The sequence below is a fragment of the Dasypus novemcinctus genome, chromosome 13 (genome assembly GCF_030445035.2).
Source record: "Dasypus novemcinctus isolate mDasNov1 chromosome 13, mDasNov1.1.hap2, whole genome shotgun sequence".
Classification (NCBI taxonomy): Eukaryota; Metazoa; Chordata; class Mammalia; order Cingulata; family Dasypodidae; genus Dasypus; species Dasypus novemcinctus.
This window is the reverse complement of record NC_080685.1, coordinates 38867824-38892340: the sequence shown is the minus strand read 5'-3', so window position 1 is coordinate 38892340 and position 24517 is coordinate 38867824. Positions and strand designations below refer to the sequence as shown.

General features: G+C 38.9%; 1 protein-coding gene across 3 annotated transcripts in view; it reads right to left on the bottom strand.

Annotated features, from left to right (window-relative positions):
- Nucleotides 1-20379, bottom strand: part of FCGR2B (Fc gamma receptor IIb) — a 67074-nt gene extending 46695 nt beyond the window's left edge. For all 3 annotated transcript variants that reach the window (XM_058310011.2, XM_058310013.2, XM_058310012.2), the window contains exon 1: nucleotides 20294-20379. The gene's annotated coding sequence lies outside the window, so the exon portion shown is untranslated. The remainder of the gene's footprint in view (nucleotides 1-20293) is intronic.
- Between the last annotated feature and the right edge of the window lie 4138 nt (nucleotides 20380-24517).

The window sequence follows — 24517 nt, the reverse complement described above, 5'->3', positions numbered from 1 at the left end:
GTATAGACTGAGAACTGAGGTGGTGCAATTGACAGGAAACCTCTCTCCATATCAGGGGTCCCCAGGATTGAATCCCAGTGAATCTTAGAGGAGAAAAAATGAAAAGAGAAGACAAAAAGAGAAATAGATACAGAAGATGATATAATGAGTGGACACAGACAGCGAGAACAGCAGGGCAAGAGAAGGGGAAGGGGGAAAATAAATAAATAATCTTTTTAAGAATTGTAAATAGATTAAACTCCTCAGTCAAAAGTGAGAGATTGTTAGAATGGATTTAAAAAGCATGACCCAACTATATTCTGTCTGCAAGAGCCTCACTTTAAAGTAAAATATACAAGTAGATTGATAGCGAAAGAATGGAAAACAATGTACAATGCAATCTGTAACCAAAAGAGAGCCGGGGTAGCTATACTAATATTGGATAAAATAGACTTTAAGTCAAAAACAGTTACAAGGGACAAAGAGGGTCATTACATATAGATAAAGGGAACAATTCAACAGGATGATGTAACAATTATAAATATATATACACTTAACAGAAGAGCCCCAAAATATGTGAAACAAACACTGACAGATTTGAAGAGAGAAATTGGCAGTTCTTTGTTAATAGAAGGAGACTTTAACACAGCACTCTTAATAATGTATAGAACATCTAGTCAGAAGATCAATATGGAAGCATAGGACTTGAATGATACACAAAAGCAACCAGACCTAACAGACATATATAGAATACTGCCCACAACAAAAACAGAATACACACTCTTCTCAAGTGCACATGGATCATTCTCCAAGAAAGACCATACGTTGGGTCACAAAACAAGTCTCAATAAATTAAAAAATATTGAAATTATACAATATATATTCTTCAACCACAATAGAATGAAGACAGAAGTCAATAACAGAGGGAGAACAGGTTCTATGGTCATGGCAGATGGAGTTCACTGCCATGTCAGTTGGCCCTTCTTTGGAGTTGGTGTTTCTGCGTGATCGAGCTGGACTCAGATGTGATCTCTTTTCACAAGCCTTTCCTGTTACTTTACCAGAATTGTGGTTGGTGCTGGGGTTTAAGATATATCTGAATCTCTGGACTGACCATATGATAGCCAGGTCCTGAGCCTCAACAGACTTCAGCTCCTACACTCTGGTTTGTTGGACTTACCTCACTCAGCTAACACAGAGTTGAAGAATGTCAACCACCACACCATGGAGCCAAGAGTACCTACAATTGAAAGCAGGAGGATTGCATCCAGCATCCATGTGGAATCTAAGCCCCCTCTTAACATAGATGTGGAATGGACACAACCAATCCAAGGTCCACAGGATGGAGGAATACAATAAGGATTAGAGTGGACTTACTGATATTCTATTCATGAACTATTGTGGTTAGTAATCGAAGAAAATGTGGCATTGGTATGGAAAAAGTGGCCGTGGTGGCTGCTGAGTGCGGGGAATGGGAGGAAGAGATGAGATGTGGAAGCATTTTCGGGACTTGGAGTTGTCCTGGGTGGTGCTGCAGGGACAATTACCGGACATTGTAGATCCTCCCATGGCCCATTGAATGGAACATGGGAGAGTGTGGGCTATGATGTGGACCATTGACCATGAGGTGCAGCGATGCCCAGAGATGTATTCACCAAATGCAATGGATGTGTCATGATGATGGGGGAGAGTGTTGCTGTGAGGGGAGTGGGGGGGGGGGGTGAATAGGGACCTCATATTTTTTTAATGTAATATTTTTTAAAAATGAATTAAAAAAAAAAATAACAGAGGGAGAAAGGAAAAATTCACAAATATGTGGAAATTAAGCAACATACTCATAAATAACCAATGGGTTAAAGAGGAAATCAGAAACAAAATTAGGAAATATCTTAAGGTGAATGAAAATGAAAATACAGCATACCAAAACTTATAGGATGTAATAAAGGCAGTGCTGAGAGGGAAATTTATAGCTCTAAATGCTTACATTTAAAAAGAAGAAAGATTTCAAATCAGAGCCCTAACCTCAAACTGGAAGAACTACAAAAGAAGTGCACACTAAACCCAAAACAAGCAGAAGGAAGAAATAAAAAAGATTAGAGTGGAGAGAAACAATGTAGAAAAAAGTCAATAGAGAGAATTAACAAAACCAAAAGATGAAAGGATAAAAAATATCAACAAAACTTTGGCTAGACTGACAAAAAAAGAATGAGGATAAAAATAATCAGAAACGGAAAGGGGACTTGGCCCAATGGATAGGGTGTCCCCCTACCACGTGGGAGGTCCGCAGTTCAACTCCGGGCCTCCTTGACCCATGTGCAGCTGGCCCATGCACAGTGCTGATGTGTGCATGGAATGCCATGCCCTGCCAAGCAGGGGTGTCCCCCACATAGAGGAGTCCCACGCCCAAGGAGTGCACCTGGAAGCGAGAGCACCCCATAAGGAGAGCCGCCCTGTGCGAAAGAAAGTGCAGCCTGCCCAGGAATGGCACTGCACACACAGAGGGAGAGCTGACACAAGATGACGCAACAAAAAGAAACACAGATTCCCAGTGCCACTGATAAAGATAGAAGAGATCACAGAAGAACACACAGCAAATGGACACAGAGAGCAGACAACTGGGGCGGGGGGGGGGGGGGAAGGGGAGAGAAATAAATAAAATAAATAAGTAAATCTTTTTAAAAAATCAGAAATTATAAGGGGTCATTACTACTGACCCAAAAGAAATAAAAAGGACTATCAGTGTATACTATGAACAAATGTATGCCAATAAATTAGGTAACCTAGATGAAATGGACAAATTTTTAGAAATACACAAACTACCTGCATTGGCTCAAGAAGAAACAGAAGAGCTCAACAAACCAATTACTAGTAAAAAGATTGAATCAGTTATCAAAAACCTCCCAACAAAGAAAAGCTCATAACCAGATGGCATCACAGGGGAATTCTACCAAACATTCTAAGAAGAATTACCTCCATTTCTGCTCAAATTCTTCCCAAAAAAAATTGAAGAGAAGGGAACATTCCCTAACTCATTCTACAAGGCCAACATCACCCTCATACCAAAGCCAGATAAAGATACCACAAGAAAGAAAACTACAGACCACTATCTCTTATGAACATAGATGCAAAAATTCTAAACAAAATACTAGCAAACCAAATTCAAAAGCACATTAAGGGAGTGGATGTGTGAGCTCCCACCTCCCATATGGGAGGTCCTGGGTTTGGTCCAGAAAAAAAAAAAAAAAAAAAAAGCAAGCAACAAGCAAAACAAATGAAAAAACCAACTGAGGGAATTTGATGTGGCTCAGTGATTGAGCACCGGCTTCCTACATACAAGGTCCTGTGTTCAATCCCCAGCACCTGGTACCTCAAAAAAAAAAAAAAAAAAAAGTACATTAAAAGATTTATACATACATAACACAATCAAGTGGGTTTTAGCCCAAGTATGCAAGGAATAACATAAGAAAATCAATTAAAGTAATATACCATTTAAGAGACTGAAGGAAAAAAACACAGGATCATCTCAAATGATGCAGAAAAGGCATTTGGCAAAATACAAAATCCTTTCTTGATTAAAAAAAAGCAACTTAGATCACGGTAATAGATCCTACAGTAAACATTCTACTTAATGGTGAAAGACTGAAAACTTTCCCTCTAAGAGCAGAAACAAGACAAGGATGTCCATTGTCACCACTGTTATTCAACTAGAAGTTCTTGCCACAGAAATTAGGCAATAAAAGGCATCCAAATTGTAACGGAAGAAGCAAAATTTCCCTATTTTCAAACGATATGATCCTATATACAGAAAATCATGGAAAATCCACAGCAAAGCTCCTAGAGCTAATAAATTAATTCAGCAAATTGGCAGGGCACAAAATCAGTACCCAAAAATCAGTAGTGTTTCTATACACAGGCAATGAACAATTGGAATAAGAAATCAAGAAAATAAACCCGTTCATAACAGCAACTAAAAGAATCAAAGGACTTGTACCCAGAAAACTACAAAACATTGCTAAAAGAAATTAAAGAAGACCTAAATAAATGGAAGGATAGCCCGTGTTCATGAATTAGAAAACTAAATATAATTAAGATATCAATACTACCCAAAGCTATTGATAAATTCAATGTAACCCCAATCAAAATTCCACAACCTTCTTTGCAGAAATGGAAAATCCAATCATAAAATTCATATGGAATGGTAAGGCGCCCTGAAGAGCAAAAGCTATCTTGAAGAATGAAGTTGGAAGACTCACACTTCCCAATCTTAAAACTTATTACAAAGCCACAGTAAGCAAAACAGCATGGTACTGGGAAGCGGATGTGGCTAAAGCAGTTGGGCACCCACCTACCACATTGGAGGTCTGGGTTCAGTTTCCAGTGCCTCCTAAAAAGTATGAGTAAGACAGCAAGTGATGCAAAAGGCTGGTGCAACAAGATGATGCAATGAGGAGACACAATGAGGAAACACAACAAGAGGCACAACAAACAGGGAGTAGATGTGGCTCAAGTGATTGGAGGCCTCCTTCCCACATGGTAGAACCCAGGTTTGGTTCTCAGTGCCTCCTAAAAAGAAAATGAGCAGAGCAGACAGCTAGCACAAACAACAAGGGGGGTGGAGAAAAATAAATAAAATAAATCTTAAGAAATAAAAAACCCAGCTTGGTACTATTCAATGGAATTTACTTAAGAGCTCAGAAATCAACCTTCACATTTATGGCCAGCTGATATTTGACAAGTGTGCAAAGATCATTCAATTGGGAAAAAATAGTCTCTTTAACAAATCATGTTGGGAAAACTGGATCTCCATTTTAAAAAAAAGAAAAAAGGACACATACCTCACCATATACAAAAATCAACTCAAAATAGTCAAAGATCTAAATGTAATAGCTAGAACTATGAAACTCCTAGAAGAAATTGTAGGAAATCATCTTCAGTACCTTTTATTAGGTAAAGGTTTCTTAGACTTTACATCCAAAGCACAAGCAACAAAAGAAAAATAGATAAATGGGACCACATCATAATCAAAACTTTTGTTCCTCAAAGGAGTTTATCATGAAAGTAAAAGGATAATCTATACGATGGGAGAAAATAATTGAAACCACATATGTGATAAAGAATTAATACCCATGTATATAAAGAAATCCCTCAACTTAACAACAAGAAGACAAACAACCCAATTTAAAAATGGGTAAAAGACTTGGACAGATATCTTTCCAAAGAAGGTATACAAATGGCCAGAAAGCACATGAAAAGATATTCAACATCAGAGAAATGGAAATCAAAATTTATTACAATGGCTGCTATTAAAAACAAACAAAACAGAAAATAACAAGTGTTGGAGAGAATGCAGAGAAATAGGAACATTCATTCATCACCAGTAGGAATATAAAATGATGCAGCCACTGTGGAAAACAGTTTGACAGTTCCTTAGAAAGCTAAGTATAGAATTATCATATGACCTGGCAATTCCTCTACTATGTATATACCCAAAAGAATTGAAAGCAAGGCCTTGAAAAGATAGTTGCACACTGATATTCATAACAGCATTATTCACAATTGCCAAAAGATGGAAGCAACCCAAGTGTTCATCAACAGATGAATGGATAAATAAAATGTGGTATATACACACAATGGAATATTGTTCAGCCATAAAAAGAAATGACGTCCTGATTCATGCCACAACATGGCTGAACCTTGAAGACATCGTGTTGCTTGAAGTAAGCCAGATACAAAGGCACAACTATTGTATGATCACACTGATTTGAAACAATTCGAATATGGTCATAATCCAGAATATAGATTACCAAAGCTAGGGTGGGAATAGGGAATGAGAAGTTAAGATTTAAAACATACAGGCGGGAAGCCAACTTGGCCCAGTGGATAGGGCATCCATCTACCACATGGGAGGTCCGCAAGTCAAACCCCGGGCCTCCTTGACCCGTGTGGAGCTGGCCCATGCACTGTGCTGATGGGTGCAAGGAGTGCCCTGCCACGCAGGGGTGTCCCCCACATAGGGGAGCCCCACGCGCAAGGAGTGTGCCCCGTAAGGAGAGCCGCCCAGCGCAAAAGAAAGTGCAGCCTGCCCAAGAATGGCGCCGCGCACACGAAACTGACACAGCAAGATGCAACGAAAAGAAACACAGATTCCCATGCCGCTGACAACAACAGAAGCGGACAAAAAGAAGAACACACAGCAAAATGGACACAGGGAACAGACAACTGGGGGGTGGGGGAAGGGGAGAGAATAAATAAAAATAAATCTTCAAAAATAAATAAAACATACAGGTTTCCTATTTGGAATGATGGGAAAGTTTTGGTAATGGATGGTGATGATGGTAGCACAACATTGTGAATGCAATTAATAGCACTGAAATATAAATATCTCAAAATGACCCTAAAAGGGGAAATAATATATTGTATATATAGTAACAATAAAAATGTTTTTTAAAAAATCTATGGAACTATTACTACAAAAAGATGAATCCTAATGGGCTTAATTAATAGTACAATTATTAAATGTGCTATCATCCACACAAATGTAAGGTGCTGGTGGGAGTGATAGGTGGGAATCCTGTATTTTACACATGATTGTTCTCTAAACCCACAACTGCTCTAATAAAGGAAATATATATATATATACAGAAACAGAAATGATAAAGGGATCAGTCAGATAAATCACAAAAGATCAGCTATATAGAAAAGGAAATTGCAATAAAGGAAAAAAGACACACACACACACAAAGGGATGACACATAAAAACCAATGGACAAAATGGCTGAAGTAAGTACTGTCTTTACAATATTAACACTGAGTGTTAATGCATTAAACTCCCAATCAAAAGACACAGATTGGAAAAATGGGGGGAAAAAGCATGATCCAACCATACGTTCTCTACAAGAGACTCACTTTAGACACAAAGACATAAATAGGTTGAAAGTATAAGGTTGGAAAAAGATATTCCATGCAAACAGTAACCACAAAAGAGCTGGTATAGCTATACTAATAACAGACAAAATGGACTTTAAGTCACACACTGTCCCTTGATATTGATGATTGTGCTTATGAACCTTTTCTTGTGAAATTGAAACAGCCTAATACTATATATTGCCTAAGAGTTACCTCCTGAAAATCTCCTTGTTGCTCAAATGCAGCTTCTCTCTAAGCCAAAATCAGCATATAAATGCACTACCTTTCCCCCAGTGTGGCACATAACTCCCAGGGATAAGCCTCCCTGGTGCTGAGGGATTAGTACCAAGGGCCAATTAGCAATGCATCCGGAAAAAGAACTTGACCAAAAGGGGGGAATATTATGGCTAAGAGATTTCAAAGTGAGTCAGGAGATCATTCCAGATGTTACGCTTATGCACGTCTCAGCTGGATCTCATTGACTGCCACAGTAAACCATGTCTCAAACAGCAGAGCTCCTTTCCTGAGGGGTCTTGAGACACCCAGACAGTATAAGCAGGGCAGACAAGTTCAGGAATTTGGAACCCTGTCAGTGGGCCTTACTCTGGAATTTATGCTTCCCAATGTAAAAGAGTTAGATTCATTTATAGTTTCCCTACACGTGGTTTTTCTGCCCCTTTTAACTGAACCTATAATTAGCACTATACTTGTTAAATATATGACCCAGAGACTTAAATCTTTGGTTCATTCATGTGCCAGTTGAGCCCTGAATCTCAGCAGAGTTGCTACACCTACTCTTCAGTTCATTGGACTCACCCAGGACAACTAAGAAGGAGATGATGGACAACAACCATCACAAGGAACAGAGAGTGTCTGCAACTGCAAGCAAGATAGTTCCATCCATCTGTCCCATAGGACCTCAGCCCCATCTCAGAAACAGAGTGGGCATCACCATCCCAAAATCCTCAGGATTGGGGAATGAACAATGGACTAAAGTAGACATTATTATTCTATTATAGACTTATTATTATTCTAGCAATGGAAGAACTTTTATCATTGATATGAAGGCAGTGGCCTTCTGAGATTCTGAGGGAAGGGAGAGGGAAGAATAGGTGTAATATGGGTTCATTTTGGGGACATTGGAATTTTTCTGCAAGATATTGCAATGACAGATATAGGTCATTATATATCTTGTCATAACCTATAAAAGTGTACAGAATAGAGTGTAAAGTATAATGTAAACTATCATCCATGGTTAGTAGCAATGTTTCAATATGTGTTCATCAATTGTAATAAATGTTCCACACTAATGAAGGATATTGTTAAAGTGGGAGGGAGAAGGAGGGCGGCATATGGGAATCCCATATATTTTTTATGTAACATTTATGTAATCTAAAGCTTCTTTTAAAATAAAAATTAAAAATAAAAAACTGTTATAAGAGATAAAGGACACTATATATTAATAAAAGGGGCAATCCATCAAGAAGAAATAGCAATCATAAATATTTATTCATCTAACCACAGTGCCCCAAAATACATGAGGCAAACACTGGAAAAACTACAATAGTAGTTGAAGACTCAATATACCACTCTTATCAGTAGACAGAACATCTAGAGAGATTATCAATAAGGAAACAATGAAATTTTTAAAAATGATAAATGATCTAGACCTAACAGACATATACAGAACACTGCACCACAAAACAGCACAATATACATTCTTCTCAAGTACACATGGATCACTCTCCAGGATAGACCACATGTTGGGTCACAAAACAAGTTTCAATACATTCTCATATATTAAAATTATACAAAGCATCTTCTCTGGCCATAATGAAATGAAGTTGGAAATCAATACTAGGTGGAAAACTGGAAATTCACAAATAAATGGAAGCTAAATAACACACTCTTAAACAATCAGCTTGTCAAAGAAGAAATTGCAAAGGAAATAAGTAAATATCTTGAGATGAATGAAAACAAGAACACAACATATTAAAACTTACAAGATACAGTGAAAGTCCTGAGGTGGATTTATAGCTCTGAATACTTGCATTTTATTTATTTAAGGATGTATTTTTATTTATTTCTCTCCCCTTCTCCCCCCCACCCCAGTTGTCTGTTCTCTGTGTCCATTCGCTGTGTGTTCTGTGATCGCTTCCATCTTGCTGCGTCAGCTCTCTGTGTGTGCGGTCGCCACTACTGGGCATGCTGAACTTTGTTTTGCACTGGGCGGCTCTCCTTACGGGGTGCACTCCTTGCACATGGGGCTCCCCTAATGCGGGGACACCCCTGCACGGCAGGGCACTCCTTCCGCGCATCAATGCTGCTCGTGCACCAGCTCCACATGGGTCAAGGAGGCCCTGGGTTTGAACCATGTACCTCCCATGCAGTAGGCGGACGCCCTATCTGTTTGGCCAAGTCCCCTTCCCTAAATGCTTACATTTTAAAAAAGAGAAAGAGCTGAAATCAAAGACCTAATTACATACCTGGAGGAACTAGAAAAAGAGCAGCAAACTAATTCCAAAGGAAACAGAAGGAAAGAAATAACAAAGATTAAAGCAGAAATAAATGAAATTGAGAATTTTTTTAAAAATCAAAGTGAATAGAATATAAAAATATAGGGAATTAACAAAACCAGAAGTTGGTTCTTTGAAAAGATCAACAAAATCGACAAAACCTTAACTAGACAAACAAAGAAAAAAATAGAGAAGATGCAAATAAATAAGATCAGAAAGGAGAGAGGGGATATTACTATTGAACCCACAGAAATAAAAAGGATCATAAGAGGATACTATGAACAACTGTATGCCAACAAATTTGACAACCTTGATAAAATGTACAAATCCCTAGAAACACACAAACAACCTATACAACTCTAGAGGAAAAGACCTCAACAGACCAATCACAAGTAAAGAGATTGACTCAATCATCAAAAACCTCCTACAAAAAGTTTGGTGCCTTGCCAATGGGCCCTACTTTAGAGTTTGTGCATCTGAGTCTGACAGAGTTAGACTCAGATGTGATTTCTCTACATATGCCTCTTCTGTCCCTTTTATTTGAACCTATAGTTGGTGCTAGAGTTGATAGGTGTACACCCAAGAGATATGAATCTCTGGGCTGTCCATGCGCCAGCTGGGCCCTGAGCCTCAGTGGAGTTACAACACCTACTCTCTAGTTCATTGGACTCACCCAGGACAACAAACAAGGAGGTGAGGACGGACAACCACCATACCAAGGAACCGAGAGAGTCTACAACTACAAGTGAGTCCCATCCATCAGTCATATGGGATTGAAGCCCCCTCTCAATTAGGGGTGGATTGGGCATCACCATCCCAGAATCCTCAGGACTGGGCAATAAAATATGGACTAGAGTGGACTTACTGGTATTCTACTATAGACTTATTGGAATTCTAACAATGGAAGAAATTATGTAATTGATGTGGAGACAGTGGCCATTGAAAGTGCTGAAGTTAGGGAAAGGGGAAAAGAGGTGTAATATGGGGCATTTTCAGGACTTGGAATTGTCCTGAGTGACATTGCAATGACAGATACTGACCATTATATATCCTGCCATAACCTATAGAATTGAGTGGGGTAGAGTGTAAACTACAATGTAAACTATAAACAATGCTTAGTGGCAATGCTCCAAAATGTGTTCACCAATTTCAATGACCGTACCACACTAATGAAAGAAGTTATTAATGTGGAGAAGGGTGGGAGGTATAGGGAATTCCTTATATTTTTTTATGTAACATTTTATGTAATCTAAGTAGCTTTTAAAAATAAATTAAAAATACATTAAAAAACAGCAAGAACAACAACAAAATCTCCTACAAAGCAAGGTCCAGGACCAGAGGACTTTATAGGTGAATTCTACTAATCATTCCAAGAATTAATACAAATCCTATTCAAACTCTTCCAAAAAATTGAACAGGAGGGAATATTACTAACTTATTCTAAGGAGCCAAAATTACCCTAATAACAAAACTAGATAAAGATACTATAAGAAAAGAAAATCACAGACCAGTTTGTCTGATGAATATAGATGCAAAAATCCCCAAGAAAATACTTGTAAGTCAAATCCTACAGCACATTAAAAGAATTATTCAGGAAGTGGGTATAGCTCCATGATTGAGCATCTACTGCCCATGTACAAGGTCCCAGGTTCAATCCCTGATACCGCCTATTAAAAAAATTATACACCATGATCAAGGTATGCAAGGGAGGTTCAACATAAGAAAATCAATATAATACACCACATGAACACAACAAACAGGAGGTACTTCCAGGAAGATGGCATTAGACTAGTTAGTCAGAGCTCAACTCTCTCACAAAAACAGTGGAACAAGGCCAAAAACCTGTCTGAGGGAGCTGCTTCGAGGATCTGTAGATAAGGAGAGCAGGGCATGTACTCCAGGAGGAAGAGGGACAGGAAGACAAAGAAAGGGAAATGAAAAACATGAGTTACTAACCCCCACAACTGGGAAGAGTGCCCATACCCCACCCTCAAGACGACACCTTCCTCCCAAGAAGCAGGAGGGAGCAGCAAAGGACAGAGAGTTGTTCTCTTCAGTGAATCTGGCCAGCCCGCATTGAGTCTCTGCTCTAGCCAGACCAGAAGCACCAGCAAAAGGAAGTTGAAAGCAACACTCCGAGGAAAGCATCGACGAGCGCCATCTGCTGGCTGCCTGGGAAACTGCAGCGAGAACAACATCTTTTAGGGAGTCTCTCATCTCAGTCTCTGAGGGAGTCTGTGACTCATTATTGAGTCCCTGCCCCTATTTTAATAATTTAAGCTGGGTAATTTTAAAGACCTAGAATAAGTTGAACAAAAATTAAACACGAGGGAAGCAGATGTGACTCAAGTGATAGAGCTTCTGCCTACCATATGGAAGGACCCAGGTTCAATCCCTGGGAGCTCCTGGTGAAAAAGAAGAAAGAGAGGGCATGCCCGCATGGCAAGCCAGTGCCAGTGCGAATGCCCGTGTGGCGAGCCAAGTGCCCATACATGCAGTGAGCCAGTGCCTGCACAAGTAAGTCACGCAGCAAAATGATGACGCATCAAAAGAGAGACAAGGGGAGAGTCAAGGTGAAGCACAGCAGAAACCAGGAACTGAGGTGGCACAATTGACAGGGAAACTCTCCACATCAGGGGTCTCCAGGATCGAATATAGGTGAATCTTAGGGGAGAAAATGAGAAGAGAAGACAAAAAAAACCCAACCATATTACAAAGCCATAGTGGTCAAAGCAGCATGGTACTGGCACAGGGAGAGATATATTAACCAATGGAATCAAACTGAGAGTCAGAAACAGACCCTTACATCTATGGCCAACTGATTCTTTGACAAGACTGCCAAGTCCACTCAACTTGGAGAGAACAGTCTCTTCAACAAATGGTGCTGGAAGAATTAGATATTTAAACGCAAAAGAATGAAAAAAGACTCCTATTTTATACCATGTATTAGTCAGCCAAAGGGGTGCTGATGCAAAATACCAGAAATTGATTGGTTTTTATAAAGGGTATTTATTTGGGGTAGGAGCCTACAGATGCCAGGCCATAAAGCATAAGTTACTTTATGCACCAAAGTCTATTTGGAGCAAGATGGCTGCCAACGTCTGCGAGAGTTCAGGCTTCCTGGGTTCCTACGTTCCTGGGGCTTGCTTTTCTCTGCATTCAAGGTTCCTGTCTTTCTGGGGCTGGCTTCTCTTTCCTCTGTGAGCTTACTTCCTGGGACTTCAGCTTAAGTCTTCAGCATCAAATTCCAACATCAAAACTCCAACATCAGAAACCCTCAACTCTTCTTTGCCATGCCTTTTATCTGTGAGTCCCCACCCACCAAGGAGTGGGGACTCAACACCCTAATCATAACTCAATCATGCCCAGGTACAGATCAGATTACAAGCATAATCCAATATCTCTTTTTGGAATTCATCAATAATTTTAAACTTCTACATACCACATACAAAATTTAATTCAAAATAGATGGCAGAGGGGATTGTGGGAAGGTGGCAACAAACTAGCAGGCAGAGCTGAACGCTCTCACAAAAACAACAGAGAAAGAGCTAAAACCTGTCTGAAGGACCTGCTTCGGGTCAGCAGATCAGGACAGTACTACACAATTCCAAAAAGGGTGAGGGACACAGAGATGAAGAAGCTGAAATGGCAAACATTGAGTTACCAAGCCCCTGTAGTAGCTGGGAAGGGCATCCCTTCCCCACCCCCAAGATGTTAAGCTGGGATAAAGCACCGGCTCACTGCAGCTGACTGAGAGGGAAGCAGACATCTTCTTCCTTGTCAACTGTTTCAAAGGCAAAGGAAGGGAGGCGGGGTACTTTTTTTCAGTGAATTTAGCCAGCAGAGTCCACTTTGAATCTCTGGCCTAGAGATTCAACACAGGAGCACAGGAAAGCCAAGACTGAAACACCTCTGTGGAAAGGTGCATCGACTATGCCATCTGCTGGCCGGTCTGGAAATTTCATGGACAAAAACTATTCTCCATGTTCTCTGTATCCAAACCTTGGGAGAAAATCTGAGTCCTACCAGTGAGTCCCTGGCATGATTTTGAAAATGAGAAGCTGGGCAATTTTAAAGACTGAGAATAAGTTGTGCCAAATATCAAAGAAGAGCTGTGAAGAAAAAAAAAAATAGGCAAGAGAGAAGTTAGCCATCGGAGTAAATATTCCAACATATTCAGATGCCTAGACACTAGCAAATATTTACAAGCCATACTAGGAAACAAGAAGAGATGTCCAACCAAAAGAACAAACCAATATCCTGAAGAGATACAGGATTTAATACCATTAATCTGTGATAATCACACAGCTCTCCTAAATCACTTCAAAGAATTTAAAGAAAACATGACTAAAGAAATAAAGAATACTAAGAAGACACTGGGAGAGCATAAAAAAACAAACTGAAAGCCTGCAAAGAAAAGTAACAGACCTTATCGGAATGAAAGACATGGTAGATAAGATTAAAAATACAGTAGAGGCACATAAGAGCAGATTTGAATTGCTTGAAGACAGAATTAGTGATTTCGAAAACAGAACATCTGAACTGGAAAAAACAAGAGAACAGGAAGAGTAGAGAATGGAAAAAATGGAAAAGAGTCTCAGGGAATTGAATGACAAAGCAAAACACAGAAATTCTCACTATTGGTGTTCCAAAGAAAGAGAATGGAAAAAGGGCAGAAAGAATATTAGAGGAAATAATGACCAAAAACTTCCCAAAGGACATAAATATCAATATCCAGGAAGGACAAGGCACCCCAAACAGAGTAAATCTGAATAGACCTACAATGTCTCAGTGTCTTGGGACACCCCTACTATTCAGAATGACAAATATCAGAGATAAAGAGAGGAGTCTGAAAGCAGCAAGAGAAAAGCAAAGCATCACATATGAGGGAAACTCGATAAGATTACGTGCTGACCTCTCATCAGAAACCATGGAGGAAAGAAGAAAGTAGTGTGATGTATTTAAGGTACTGAAAGAGAAAAATTGCCAGCCAAGAATTTTGTATCCGGCAAATCTGTCCTTCAAAAATGAGGGTGAGTTCAAAGTCTTCACAGACAAAAACTGACAGAATATGCTACCAAAAGACCAGATTTGCAAGAGATATTAAAAGGAGTGTTGCAGCATGAAAGGAAAAAGCAAAGGCAAGAGATTTGGAGAAGAGTTTAGAAATAAAGATTATTAGGAAGGGTAAACTAAAGGATAAGAAGACAGAGAGTAGAATGATGTGACAACAGAGAGCTGAAGGACAAAATGGATGAATTAATGCCTTTACAGAAATAACACTGAATGTTAATGGATTGAACCCCCAATCAAAAGACATAGACTGATAGAACAGGTAAAAAATATGAGCCATCTATATGCTGTCTACAAGAGACCTACCTCAAATGTAAGGACACAATTAGGATAAAAGTGAAAGGTTGGAAAAAGGTATTCTATGCAAATAGTAACAAAAAAGAGCTGGAGGAGACCAGATACATGTAAAATAACAACATTATAGTATATGAATGATAATTACTCAGTGCATCTGGCAAATTTTTCCTGTGATCAGTATTCTGTAATTTTTTTCATATAAATTAAAAACACTTGCTTTTAATTGAGGAGAGCTAGAAAAGAGATATATTTTTGGATACTTCATTTTTCTTTAGCCCTTTCTTATTCATACTCTTTAATTAAAATAATCTATCTGGATCAATAATGATTTAACATGACTACTATTGAACAAGATTTTGAGTTTTTCTGCTCCATACAATTATGATTTGGCAAATTGTTATCTGCTGTAATTCATTCCAATAAGATGTGACGAATTCTCAAATAGGAATTTGGTCATCTAGAAAGAATTATGGCCTAAATGGAAATTAAATAATTAAACCAATAATTTATTTCATTCTTAGAGATTAGTATGTCCAATAGTTAGAGCTGTAATATAAAAATTAGAATTGTTATAAGTAATTTCTATTATATTTCAATTATTATTTACATTTATGAATGTTGCTATGATATTTATTTTTTATAACTGATTATATTAAATCTAATCTGGCCTTGCACTCTTATTTAAAATAGATTTCTTTCTATCTATTTTTCTATTTATTTTACAATTTTACGATAAAGGACTTTTTAACAGCTAAAAAAATGCCATTGGTCATACACTTTGGATATATCACATAGTATGTGAATACCTCAATAAAATTGCTTAATAAACAAATAAATAATTGTGCAAGAATAGCCAGAAACCGTGGCTATGTTCAGCAGGGGAAACAGAGAGATTGAGAGGTGAAGAATTTTCTTGTTTGTTTGTTTCTGTTTTTCATTTATTATTATTATTATTGAAATAATGAAAATGATTTAATAATGATTGACGTGATGAACACACAACTATGCAATTATACCAAATACCATTGACTGTACATTTTGGATGAGTTGTGTGCTTTATTAATATGTATCAATAAAATTTCTTTTTAAAAATAGATGAAAGACCTAAATATAAAACCAGGACTATAAAACTCCTAAAAGAAAATGTAGGACACCGTCTTCAGTACCTTCTGTTAGGCAATGGTTTCTTAGGCTTTACATCCAAAGCACAAGAAACAAAAGAAAACAAAAAGGATATATGGGACCTCCTCCAAATTAAAAACTTTTGTGCTTTAAAGGACTTTGTCACATAAGTGAAAAGGCAACCTACTCAATGGAATAAAATTTTTGGAAATCACATATCCAATAAGGGTTTAATATCCAGAATATTTCAAGAAATTCTACAACAACAATAAAAAGACAACACAATTAAAAATGGGCAAAAAACTTGAATAGACATTTCTCCAAAGATGATAAACAAATGGCTTAAAGAGCATATGAAAAGATGCTCAGCATCATTATCCATCAGGGAAATGCAAATCAAAACTATAGTGAATCACTTCTTGGCCTTCACAGAGTATCACTATGTTAGCATACTATAAATGGGACTGTGACTAAAAAGGGTAGTCTAGGGATACAAATACCAACTGAAAGAAAACTAGAGAATAACCTAGGGGCTGAAAAACACAGTGAACCCAGAGGTGGGTAAGAATTGTGGTTAGAGTACAAATGCAAGAATGTCCTTCTGTGAACTAGAACAGATGTACGCCACTATTGCAGGGCGATGGGAATATGGAGAGGCACAGGAAAAATACAATTAATGTAACCTATGTACGATAGTTAACAGCAATACCGTAATATTCTTTCACCAATGCCCAAAATGTACAGTTTAATATTAGGGGGGTATGGAAAAAATATGCCAAATGTACACTATAGACCATAGTTAGTGGTAATAGTTAGATGATATTATCTCATAATCTGTAGCAATTGTTCCACCACAGCGTGGTGTGTTGGTGAAAGGATATTGTATGGGAAGTCTACACATGTACATGATTGTTTTGTAAGTTCACAGCTTCTGCAATAAAAACTTTTTTTTAAAAAACTACAATAAGATACTATTTCACACCCACTAGAATGGTTACTACTAAAAAAAAAAAACTGAAAGTACAAGTGTTAGAGAGGATGTGGAGAAATAGGAACACTCATTTGTTGCTGGTGGGAATGTAAAATGGCGCAGCCCCTGTGGAAGATAATTTAGCAGTTTATCAGAATACTAAGTACAGAATTACATGACCCAGCAATCCCATTACTAGGTATATACCCAAAAGAATTGAGAGCAGGGGCTCAAACAGATATTTGCACACCAATGTTCATAGCCATATTATTTACAATTGCCAAAAGATGGAAGCAACCCAAGTGTCCCTTAGTTGATGAATGGATTTTAAAATGTGATATATACATACCACGGAATATTACTTAACTGTAAAAAGAAAAGTTCATGCAACAACATGGATGAACACCGAGGACATTAACCTGAGTGAAATAAGCCAGACACAAATGGACAGATTTTGTATGTTCTCACTAATATGAACTTATTATAATAAGTAAATTCATAGAGTTAGACTCTAGATTATAGTTCACCAAGGGATAAAGTTTAGAGAATGGGGAGTTGATAATTAATTTATACAGAATTTCTATTTAGGTTGATTGAAAAGGTTTGGAAATGGATGGTGATGAGTGTAGCATTATACTGTGAGTGTACTTAATGGCACCAAATTATATAGGTGAATGTGGTTAAAAGGGGAAACTTCAGGTTGTATATGTTACTAGAGTAAAAATTAAAAGATAAAACATTGGACTGTATTTTACAGTGAGCCCTATTATAGACAAGGGACTAGAATTAATAGTACAAGTATAAGAATGTTTTTCCATGGATTATAACAAATGTACAACACTAATAAAAGGTGTTAATAATAGGGTGGTCAGGGAAGCCGATGAGGCTCAAGTGATTGAGCTCCTGTCTACCATATGGGAGGTCCCTGGTTCAGTTCCCCGTGCCTCCGAAAGAAGACAGTATGCTGGTGCGACTGGCAGGCATGGAAAGCTGATGCAATAAGATGATGCAACGAGAGACACAAAAGGAAAAAACATAATGCGAGACACAACAAAGCAAAGAACGGAGGTGACTCAAGTGATTAGGCACCTCCATTCCACATTGGAAGCCCCAGGTTTGGTTTCTGGTGCCTCCTAAAGAAACAAGAAAGACAAACAGACGTAGCAAGTGCAAACAACAAGGGGGTGGGGATAAAGAAATAAGCAAAATAAATCTTTTAAAAAATAATAATAATAATTGGGTGGTGTACTAGTCAGGGTTATCTAGGGAAACAGAAGTGACTGTAAATAGTGTGAGATTTTATAAAATTGTCTCACATTGCAAGGGGGATGTGCAAGTCCAAATTTCATAGGGCAGGCTACAAACCACGGACAAGCCACAGACTCCAATAAAGGTCCTTGAAGAGTTCCCCAGGAGACGCAGTCTGTCATAAGTAGAGATGGGAATTCACTCTCTGAATGCTGAAATCATTTCTCTTTTTAAGCCGTCAACTGATTGAATGACACATCACTCATTGCTGAAGGTAGTCTCTTCAGTTGATTGTAGATGTAATCAGCCATATATGCAACCAACTCACTGATGATTTAAGTCTGTGTAATGCCCTTATATTGCAATTAGCTCAGTGCTTGCTTGACCAAACAACTGGACCCCATCACCTGGCTAATTTGACACATTAGTCTAACCATCACAGGTGGAATATTGGAAAATATATGCCTAATGTAAACTATGGATGATAGTACTATTTTAATAATCTTATATTAAATTGTAACAAAAGTAACTACTATTTAAAAATTTAGTACAATTATTTAAAAAGTGTTATCATCAATTGTAACAAATGTTCCATACTAATGCAAGGTGTTGGTGGGGGGAGATGTATGGGAATCCTGCATTTTATTGGATGGCTCATCAACCTCTGCCTCAGATACAGGGGTGGGCTTTACAGGAGAAGGTCTATAAGATCTGGCTATGAAACAGAAGAGAATGGGAAGAAATTCCAAACTTGTTCAATGAAAGGCAGCAAAACAAGTAAGAACACAAACAGAATTAAGAAAAATGCATGCCAGATTGTGGGTAATGGTGAATTCACCAAAATAATGCCCTCCATTCTGAGAATTCGGGTCTCCTTTATGTGCCTTTGATGAGGAAGAGACATCTTGGATATGTGCCTCTGATTTATTATCAGTCTGCAGCTAAATTGTGAAGGACAGTAGCCTTTGACTTAGGTGTTCCTATATTTTCATCTATTTCTGGAACCTCATCCTATTTTTTGGCTGCCCAAATTTCCCAGGAAATAATAATACAAAAACTCTCTCCTTACTTCCTAACAAATGGTGACCGAGGAACATCATATCTTTTTCAGAGAAAATAGAATATGTTGTTCTAAGTGAATAAAGCATATATGGGGAGGTAAAACAAGAAGTCAAATATTTTAATCATAAATTCAATAAAACCTTTTTCTTTTCCTGCTTGCAATGATCAACATTTCTTAATCCCTGATATAAAAATTGTAATAAAATCTCTGACACAATTTGGCAAACATAACAATGCCCCTACTGTGTGGGCAGTACAGGATCTGCGACACAAATGACAAATGGGTCTCTTTTTTTTGATGTTTAATGTTAATTTATTTTTTGAAATATTTTTATTGTTTTTTTTTAAAGATACTTAGATGGCATGAACAGCTCCAGTGCCACCAATGACCAGCCTGGCACTGCCATAAAATGTATATAGCTCTTCCGTGATGACCAGGTTGTTCTTTTTTGTCACAGGTACTGCAGCCCACTTTGCAAAATGAGCATCCAGCTCTTCATGAATAAAATGTAAACATTTTGTCCTTTTTAAAAAAGCTTGCTTTGTCACTTCAATCATTATTAGAGCATTTTCATTATTTCAATAATAATAATAATAAACAGACAAAAAAAGATTGTCAATACCAAAATATACCTCGATTTTTCTTAACATTAATGCAAGCTATATTTAAGAGATAATATTTAAGAAGAGTTAACTTGTAACGAAGGTAAATTTTACCGGTTATCCACACTACGGCAAAAGGTGGAACTGGGTACCATTTACAACACACAAATAAATTACACCTTTACATTTCTGCTTACAACTGTATCACTTCTTTGAGACAGCCGTTTCTTAATTTCTGCTAATAAGGCGATGTGAGTTGTGCTCAGATTTGTTGACAGCACACACACACATCCGTACACGCGAAAAAAGCACGTATGATTTTTACTTCAGGCTGAGCACTTCTAAGTGCCTAGGACCACCGAACTTAAAGGGCGGGAGGGGGAGGCAAGAGAAACGCTCACAGATTTAAAAGAAAAAAAGGCGAACCACTTCCCGCACTGATCCCGCTCCCAACAGGGCGTGAGAACCGCCCCCTTCTTGGATACAAGGAAGGGGGAAAAAAGCAGAAGGGGAGTACCTCTCGTTAAGCGCCGCTGACACACGCGGGCGCACGTCCGTCTGTCCCGGGCTCCGGGAAAGGTCTGGCTGTGACAGCGGACCGAGAGCCGAAGCCAGCAGCCGCGCGCGGAGAGCTCCACCCCGCGACTGCCCGACGCGCCCGCGCGCAGGCAGGACCCCCGGACCGCCTCTCCCTACAAAATACACCTCAAATTAAAATTTTAAAAAGCCTAACAGATGGGGTCCCTGCCCTGCTCAAAATCTTCAATTACTCCCCACTGTCTCCAGGATGAAGTTCAAGTCCTTCAGGATGGCGCGCAGCATCTGAGAGGGTCTGTCCAATCACATTACTTCATCCGGCCTCCGCAACCCCAACCTCATGCTCCGCCAAGTTCCGCCTGAACTTGTCATGCTGTTGCCATTTTTCATCCATGCTATTTTCCGTGAACAAAGCTGTCTTGCCAATTCATACCCATTCTTCAAGACCAAAACTCTTCCCCATAAAGCCTTCCATAAGTTGCACGTAACTAAACCCTTGGTTGCAAGAGAAGGAGAGTCTGAGAGTCGCTGACTCCCCTGGGGGCTGAAGATGTTCTCCATTCATAAACACGTGAAGCGTGGATTGGGTACCTTGACATCTGCATAACGTTGGAGGACTCGTCTCTTGGCTTAGAGGCTGTCCGCTGCTCTCTACTGCCCTCTTCTGAAACAAGGTGGGCAATGTAAATCTCTTCTGCAGGACAGAAAAGAACAGTTTCTGCGGAAACTGAAGAAAGATCTGAGTCTTTCAACATAAGAAACAGCCAGCTAATGGGTTTGGGAAGCAAGAGGCAGTTGCCGGAACAAGGAAAACATGGGGGTGTTCTTGCTTTAAGCCACTTGCTCTGCTTTTCTGCTTGAGTGACACTTGACTTCAGCATGACTCCAGATGCTGGCATTCGGAAATAAAGCCTTGCTTTTATTCATCTGGCTTTTGGCCCTTAATGGTGAGAGTGGAATTTAAAGTTGTAGTAGAAAAGTAAAAGTTAGATCCCAACAGCTGGGGTCTACAACTCAAACAGCTTAGAACCTCCCCCCCCAGGCCTGCATTATCTTTTCATTGCACCACATGCATGCATCTCAAACAAGGGTAAAGATCTGCAAAGATGTACAGCAGGGGAAGCATAGAGAGATCGAGGGGTGAAGAACTTTCTTGTTAGTTAGTTTGGTTTTTGTTTATTATTATTATTATTATTGAAATAATGAAAATGCTCTAATGATGATTGAGGTGGTGAATGTACAACTATGTGATTATACCAAATACCATTGATTGTACACTTTGGATGAATTGTATGCTTTATTATATATATCAATAAAATTGATTTGCTAAAAAAAAAGAAAAGAAAAATTTCAAATATCCATAAAGGGTGAAAAAGATGACATAGTGAACGCTGAATATCCTCCTCCAAGATGCAGCAATTGCTAACATTTTGCCAATATTGTGATCTCTCTCTCGTTTTATTTTTCTGAACCATTTGAAAGAAAGTCGCAGACACTTTATCCCTAAATACATCAGCATTATCTTGTAGGAATAAGGACATTCTCCCACACAATCTCAATACCAATATCACACTGAGGAAATTAACAATAATTTTGTACTATCACCAAATATCATCCACATTCAAATTGCCCCAACTGTCTCACGAATATCTTTTATGACTATTTTGTTTTCTCAAACTGCAATGTCATTAAAATTCATAATTCACAAAAAATAAATAAGAAATAAAAAGATCCACAAGGGCAGGAACCCTGTCCTAAGCCAAACATGCCATGACTATGTGGAAACTGCTCCTGGGAAATGCTGAGGCTGTCTTGCTCAGCAGCAAGTAATGATTTGACAAGCACATATGAAGAACCATAAATGAGGTTCTAAGTGATTCAAAATTATCTTGTTTTTGCTGAAAACTGACCCACCTTAATGGCTCCCGGTTAATTTCCTAAAATCCAATTTAGCTCAAGTTCACATCTCTAGCTCTAGCCCAGACCTCTCCATCCAGATATCCAACTGATGCCTGACCCCTGCACCTGCACGGTTCCACAAACCCCTCAACTTCAGAATATCCAAGCCTGAACTTATCATCTTCCCCTTTCTGCCGTCCCTCAGCTAAGCCTCCTCCCATCATACTGCCTGTCTCAGGGTTTCATACCATCTAAACCAGAAATCTGGATGTCATCTTGGTTTCCTCCCTCAATTTCATAACCCACATCCAATCTTGCCCAATTCTCCTTTCGAAATAGCTCAGCACCACCGTCATTACCTTAGTCCAAGGCCATCTTCATCTGCCATGAGGACTATTCCAAAAGCCTAACTCATCTTCCTGCTCTGGTCTTACTCCCTCCTACCTGTTTGCTAGCTGTGACCAGAGTAATCTTCTCAAAGTACAAATTGAATTATGTCACTTTCCTGCTTAAAATAACTCTGGCTCTCCACGCCTTCAAGATAAAGTCCAAACTTCTAAATGTGCCCTGTGAGGCATTGTGATACAAAGATTTGCTTAATCTTCCTAAGCTTCATCTCATTACACTATCCTCCTTATGGTGCATTTATCCCAGACTCACCTCTGGGTGAATCTTTTTGGTCTCAGTGTAGACATTGCCTCTTCTCCTCTTATTCTGGTGAATCACAAGAATCAAACTACAGAAAATCCAGACAATAATTGAACTGAATTAAATACTCTGAAAGGAGAAAGATTTCTAAACTTAGCAAAAATAGAAGAAAATATAAAAGATCCTTATAAAATTTAAAATTTCTGAATGATATATATATTTTTTAATGACTATTCCTTTTGGTGTTTCTTTTATTTTTTTATTTTTTAATGTTACATTCAAAAAATATGAGGTCCCCATATACACCCCCCCCCTCACCCGACTCCTCCCCTCATAACAACCTCCTCCATCATCATGGGACATTCATTGCACTTGGTGAATACATCTCTGAGCACTGCTGCACCTCATGGCCAATGGTCCACATTATAGTTTACACTCTCCCTCAGTTCACCCAGTGGGCCACGGGAGGACATACAGTGTCCAGTAACTGTCCCTGCAGTACCACCCAGGACAACTCCAAGTCCTGAAAATGGCCCCACATCACTTCTCTTCTTCCCACTCCCTACCCTCAGCAGCCACCATGGCCACTTTCTCCACATCAATGCTGCATTTACTTCCATTACTAATCAGGATAGTTCCCGAATAGAATATCAGTAAGTCCACTCTAATCCATACTCTATTTCTCCATCCTGTGGACCCTGGGATGGTTATGTCCACTACACCTCTATATTGAGAGGGGCCTTAGATTCCACTTGGATGATGGATTTAATTCTCCTGCTTACAGTTGTAGGCCCTCTTGATTTTTTATTTATTTCTCTCCCCTTCCCTCTCCCCCCACCCAGCTGTCTGCTCTCTGTGTCCATTTGCTGTGTGTTCTTCTGTGTTCCCTTGTATTCTTGTCAGCAGCACCAGGAATCTGTGTCTCTTTTTGTTGCATCATCTTGCTGCATCAACTTTCTGTGTGTGTGGCACCATTCCTGGGCAGGCTGCACTTTTTTTGCATGAGACGGCTCTCTTTATGGGGCGTACTCCTTGTACATGGGGTCCCCTATGCAGGGAACACCCCTGCATGGCCCAACATTCCTTGCACACATCAGCACTGCGCATGGGCCAGCTCACCACACGGGTCAGGAGGCCCTGGGTTTGAACCCTGAACCTCCCATTTGGAAGGCGGATGCTCTATCAGTTGAGCGAAATCTGCTTCCCTGAATGATATATTTTTTAAAAACTAACTCCAAATAAACTACCAACAGCAGACTGGAAAGAAAAATATATGTAAAAAGTATGTCCCCAAGAAAGGTATCTTTCTTATACAAGTAATTATTGCTAAAGACCCAGGGTCCTGGTAAACAGGGAAGGACAGGGATCTCAATAGAGAAATCCAAAACCATCTGGTTAAATGAACACTTACTAAATATTTAAGTGTGCCAGACACTGTGCTAAGTGCTTTCTAACCGACAGAAATGTGAAAGAGGAAATGCAACTGGTAAACAAACTCATGGGAAATGTTCATTCACACTAGTAATAAAAGAAATACAAATTAAAACAATGATCAGATCTATTTCTCATCTATTAAATTACCCAAGATTAAGCAAAAATGTGATTAAATGGACTCTCATAGAGTTCTGAGTAAAGTGTAAATTAAAACAACTATTTT